A 5,880-nucleotide genomic window follows, 5' to 3' on the forward strand; every position below is an offset into this window, starting at 1 on the left:
AAAAGGGATGCGCTGGAGGTATAATTAATTAACCGAAGCTACCCACCTATGTTCGGCTGAGCCGAACAGAAGCTTCTTCTCCAGCGGGCCGAGCTTCAGTGACTTAACTGCAAGTGCAGTTGCGTAATTGACATGTGGCCCAGATGCTTGTTGGGCCCATGTGTCAGTGATCCAACTACACCAGCAGTTAAGTAGAAGCAGCGTCCTTCTCCAACATAGCTCTCTGACTCCATGTTGCCGCCAAGAAGCTAATCAGCCATCAATGGTCAACCCGCCTAGCTCGGCTTCAACCAGAAGGTAGTAGCGGTAGCCTTACTTGGACCCGAGCGGCGGTGACCTACCATGTTCTGCACTTCCTTGTTTTCTGTGTGGCACAACCTCGTTGGCAGTGGGGCGGGGCCTCGACGGAGCCGGTGATGTCCTCTGTCTCGTTGCCGGCGGGGCGGCGCCTCAGCGGAGCTGGGGAAATCCTCCCCCTCGTTGCCGGCAGGGTGGGGCCTCGGCTAAGCCGACGATGTCCTCTGCCTTGTTGTTGGTGGGGAGGGGCCTCGGCGGAGTAGGGCCTCCGCCTCGGTGCTGGTGGGGCAGGGTCTCGACGGAGCTAGCGGTGTCATGTGCCTCGTTGTTGGCGCCCCAGGGCCTCGGCGGAGCAGGGCCTCATCGACGCTAGCAGAGCGGGGACTCGTCGGAGCTTTCATTATCCTCTGCCTCGTCCTCAGTCTTGCCAAACGGCGCCTCGCCCGCTTCATCGCCCTCTTTGTAGGTGGCCGCAGCCTCCGCCACCCGCATGTGGTACCGCCAGTGCTCGAGGCGGCCTTCGCAGGCGGAGCAGTATGAGTCGAGCAACGCCTCCTGCTCCGCCCTCCCTACGGCGATCTGCTCCTCCGCGTGCAGGTGCTCCTGGAGGAGATAGTGGTTGTAGGCAGTGTCGGACTACGCCTCCTGGAACCGCTCCTCACGCTTCTGCCTCACCGTGTCCATGTATTGGGCACGGGCCTTGCCGATGGTCATGGCGCAATGCACCGGCGAGGATGGCGTGGAGGAGGGGGTTGGCGCCGGATCATTGACTAGCATGTTCTCCATTGGGACATCGTCGTCCTCCGGCTGCCTGCCGGCCAGGCAGTCGGCAGCAATGGCTGCCGTCTCCTTGTGGACCGTCGTTCGCCCGTCCCGAAGAGCACTGGAGTACAAGGAAGCCATGGTGGGCAGTAGTGGTGTGGACAGGAGAAAGGGAACAAAGGTGGATGGTGGGCGGCGGAGGGACAGACGTGTGGCGCCGGAGTAGCCGCCTCGGCAACCGGGTATCATTAATGTGGGCGGCGGACGAACGGACGGACGACACTTGTGTTGTTTGAAGGTGGACCAATCACCTTCACCGGGAAGCGGGGCGGGCGGTGCTGCCCATTTCAAGCGGAAAGCGCCCGCGCGAGGGAGATGGTCTGGGTGGGCCAGGGCAGTCAGACTTGTGCTTGGCAGTGGGTCGGTCCAGTAGCCGGACATGCTGGCTCACTAGCGAGCTCGCCGAGCTGAGCGATGACAATCAGACGATGGACGTAGCTTCCGACCAGGAGCCGGCGCCACTGTCTAAGCCTATTCATGTCGTGTTCACCATAGAGTAGGTGCGGCAGCACATTGACGCCCTAATGGTGGAAGATCTACCAGCGCAGGAGGGCATGTGCTGCAACCTGCGTCTCATCAACGAGCACCGGTGAACAAGCGAATGACAATGTCGTCGCGGACATGTGGCCCTATGATCCTGGCTTCCTGAATGAGCAGCGGGCGTTGTATTAGACCATCCATAGGGCCCACGAGGCCCTCTCCGTCGTCCTTCGAGTTGTTGCGCTCGCCGTGGCGCCGCCGTCTCGCATTGTCAACATGGTCAACAGACAGGAGGAATGAGGAGATGACTTAACTTGGAGAGGATGACAGTGGGGACCCACCAGGGCCATAGCCACACATACGCAAGTGCCTCCTTATTATATACGACAACTGTAATTTTTTTGCTTCCTCCTAGTTTCCTGACATCACAGTCCCACACCATTGTGAACCTATGTAGTCAATAAACGAGAGAATTGCGCAAGGAGCGGCCGATAGCTGGGACCAAGCATCTCGAGCAGTATTTGTGTTTTTGAGGTGTGAGCACTGCAAAGTTTTTCTTGCGTGATGTTTTCGTTTTTTTGACACAAGAGCGTTGTTTTCGTTGTTGTTCAGAGGAGAGCATGGTATTAACTGGGCGGGCTGTGGCCCGTCTAGCCCAGGCCAGATATCCAACCCAGATATTAAATATTTTTCAAGCTGAAAATGGCTAGCCCAGCTATACTTTTTTGAGGAATACCCAGGCAAGGTCAACTTGTTATTCTCCGCCCCACGGGGCTGCAAATCTTTCCTAGGAGGGATGCATTAGGCTTAACAAGAAAATGGGCTTTAAGAAATAATAAATGGGATGTAATTATAAAAACTGGGTTGTAACTAAAAAATGCTCCAAACACGTAATTAGGTTATAAAATATTATTTTTGGATTTTGAAAATGTTAATTTCATTAATTGTTGCACGCGCAATGTTTCCTTGGATTTTTACGTAAGACAATTTTATATTGAAATTGTATTTAATCAGACTAGAAATTTCGGATAAAAATATTTCGGATCCCATCAAAATGTGTGAAATTTTATTGAATTCTGTTTTGAACGGTTGGTTGAAATTAGTTATCTTTGTCCTAGCTAGAAAATGGGTTGTACTTTTAACAAGCTGTAAATGGGATGTAGTAAATTCCATTAGAATTCAAAAATGGGTTGTACATTCTTACAAATATCAAATGGGCTATAAGTTCTCTGCCATACACTTGTGCGCCTACTAAGTTGACTCGTCCCCTAAAAAAATAAGCTGACGCGTATGCAAGGCTTTATCAACTTATATGCAACACACAGTTCTAGCAACAGTGGTCGTTGGATGTCCATCCAACGGATGTCGTGCTTCTTCTTCAATCTCAGATATGCTAGCTTCACCCGCCCAAAAAATGATTCCTCCCCCTGACATCTGGGTCACACCGTTTCTGAGGCTGACCTCTGGGCCTACTATGTTGACGTGTACCATGGGCTTTGTCAACTTAGTCAATATAAAGGATTCTAGCTGTAGTGACCATACGATGTCCATCCAACGGCCGTCATGCTTCTTCAACCTCTAGTCTTCTTGCTCCAGCCACCCAAAGTAGCGCCGGTTGTGCCGCCTGCTCCTGCCTCCCGTGGCCGGCTGTGCTGCCGTGGAGGCCTGACAGCCCCTACTACTCCCACCGCTGGCCAGGCCCTCCGGGGACGACAGCATCACACTGCAGCCGAACCATTGAACCCTCGTACTCCTCTTCGCGTGGGCATCCACTGCCACGTCTTCCCAGGCTCCGTGTCCTTCCCTTCCTAGGCCTCGCCGCCGTCCACCGCCTTGGTGCTCTCGGCGCGGCGTGGTCAACGTGGTCAACGAACGACTTCCATCCGAAGAGTAGTGTATGTGGAGAGGCTGATAGCTGGGTCCACTGTTGCAGCAAGGAAGTGCCTCCTTATTATGCAGAAAATAATGATTCCTCCACCTGACAGCAGGGACCCACCGGACGGGCCACCGTATTTCACGAAAAAAATGTTTCCCCTGACTGCTGTGATGCACCAGCTACATCTTCGCACGCAAGGAAGTGCGTGACAGTCAGGACCCACCAGGTCGGAGCGTACATAGCATTGTCATTCTGGTCGCAAACGTGTACATACATATGATCGTCTGTCTGGAGGCTGCAGCGATGAACCGTGGCCGTGTAAGGAAGGGCACGTGTCGTAATAGAGGTGCGCACGTTGCATGTACACGTACGTATAGTGGCTAGGGTGCAAGAAAGTAAATACGGCCACATACGTACATACGGGTGGGGTCTCAAAGACCTACTCGCGTATACGTATGGACAGGGCTCGTGCACATGGTTGTGGCTGGGTCGGAACGGAGAAACTGCGTTGTTTTCATGTTCATGGGGAGGCAACGGAATGCGCCGTATTCATTGGGAGGCAACGGAACACGTGTTGTTCATCGGGAGCCAACCGGCTTAGACGGAACAACCGATGGAAACGAGGCCTGGTGTACCACAGAACGGAGGAAACGGCCTTGTGTTTGACCAGCTACGATCGAAACAGGATCATATTCATCGGGAGGCATCTGGCGTACCGCAAAACGGAGGAAACAGACCTCCTACGGTCGAAACGGGGTCCTTTTGATCGGGAGGGGTGTGGCGTACAGCAAAACAGAGGAAACAGACTTGTGTTGGAGCGCTACGGTTGAAACGGGGTCCTGTTCATCGGGAGGGGTGTGGCATACCACAAAACGGGACTCCACGGGATACTGTTCATCTCCACCGTCGACCTCCTCCAGCCTCCACGGGCTACTATTCATCCACCGTCGACCTCCTCCAGCCTCCACGGGCTCCTATTCATCCAGCCTCCACCGGCTACTGTTCAACCAACCCTCTCCACAGGGTCCTGTTCAACCACCCCTCCACTGGCTACTGTTCATCCAGCCCTCCACCAGCTACTGTTCAACCAGCCCTCCACCGGCTACTGTTCAACCAGCCCTCCATGGGGTCTTGTTCATCCAGCCCTCCATGAGTTCCTGTTCATCCACCGGCTCAACCGATCGAGGTACTGTTCATCCAGCGGCAACGTCCTCTACTACCACGGGGTCCTGTTCATCCAACCCCCCACCAAGAACTATTCATCCAAACCCCCCAACAACGCTCACTATTCATCAAGAGGCAGCATCGATCGGCTTCAGTTAGCAGAAGTAGCGAAGGAATCACTCGGGTTCAGTTAACAGGAAGGGGTTAGTCGATTGCTCGGGTTCAGCAACGCGTAGCCTGCAGTGCAATCGCTCGGGTTCAGTTAGAGTGCAACGCCTCGCTCGGGTTCAGTTAGAGTGCAACGCCTCGCACACACACGTGTACGTACGAGGGAAATGCGCATCACTCGGCCCCCGACCACCCACCGTAACCGGGAACTCCCCCGATATTTTCCTCGCCCTCACTTCTACCACGGTTTTCTCTGTCATGGACAGCCCAAAGAATTTCATGCAGTTGCATCTCCGGCCCGCACAGGACGAAAATCCCATTTTCTGTCATGATTTTTTGTCATAGAAGTAGGAGCCCACCACATCTATGATGATACCGGGTTGTCACAATTATCATCATAGAAGTGTCATAAGCATGACAGAAAAAAATTGTTTGGCCCAAAATATCACGGGAGTGTCTTTTTTTTGTAGTGTATGTTTGGACATCGGAATGGTTCTGGATGAGTTCGGGCATTTACCGGAGTACCGGGGGCTTACCGAAACCCCCCGGGGAGTCAATGGGCGTTACTGGGCCTTAGTGGGAGAGAGGAGGAGGCGGCCAGGTGGAGGGTGCCCCCCAAGACCAATCTAAATTGGGTGGGGGTCGGCCCCCCTTTCCTTCCCTCTCTCTCCCTCTTCCTTCTTCTCCTACTCCAACTAGTGAAAGGGGGGGAAACCTACTCCTATTGGGAGTAGGACTCCCCCTTGGGCGCACCATAGAGAGGGCCGGCCCTCCCCTCCTCCCCTCCTTTATATACGGGGGAGGGGGGCACCCCATAGACACACAAGTTGATAGTTGTCTTAGCCATGTGCGGTGCCCCCCTCCACAGATTTCCACCTCGGTCATATCATTGTAGTGCTTAGGCGAATCCCTGCGTCGGTAACTTCATCATCACCGTCATCATGCCGTCGTGCTGATGGAACTCTCCCTTGGCCTCAGCTGGATCAAGAGTACGAGGGATGTCACCCAGCTGAACGTGTGCAGATCGCGGAGGTGTTGTGCGTTTGGTACTTGGATCGGTTGGATCGCGAAGA

Source organism: Triticum aestivum, chromosome 2A (assembly GCF_018294505.1).
Source record: "Triticum aestivum cultivar Chinese Spring chromosome 2A, IWGSC CS RefSeq v2.1, whole genome shotgun sequence".
In the NCBI taxonomy this organism is placed as follows: Eukaryota; Viridiplantae; Streptophyta; class Magnoliopsida; order Poales; family Poaceae; genus Triticum; species Triticum aestivum.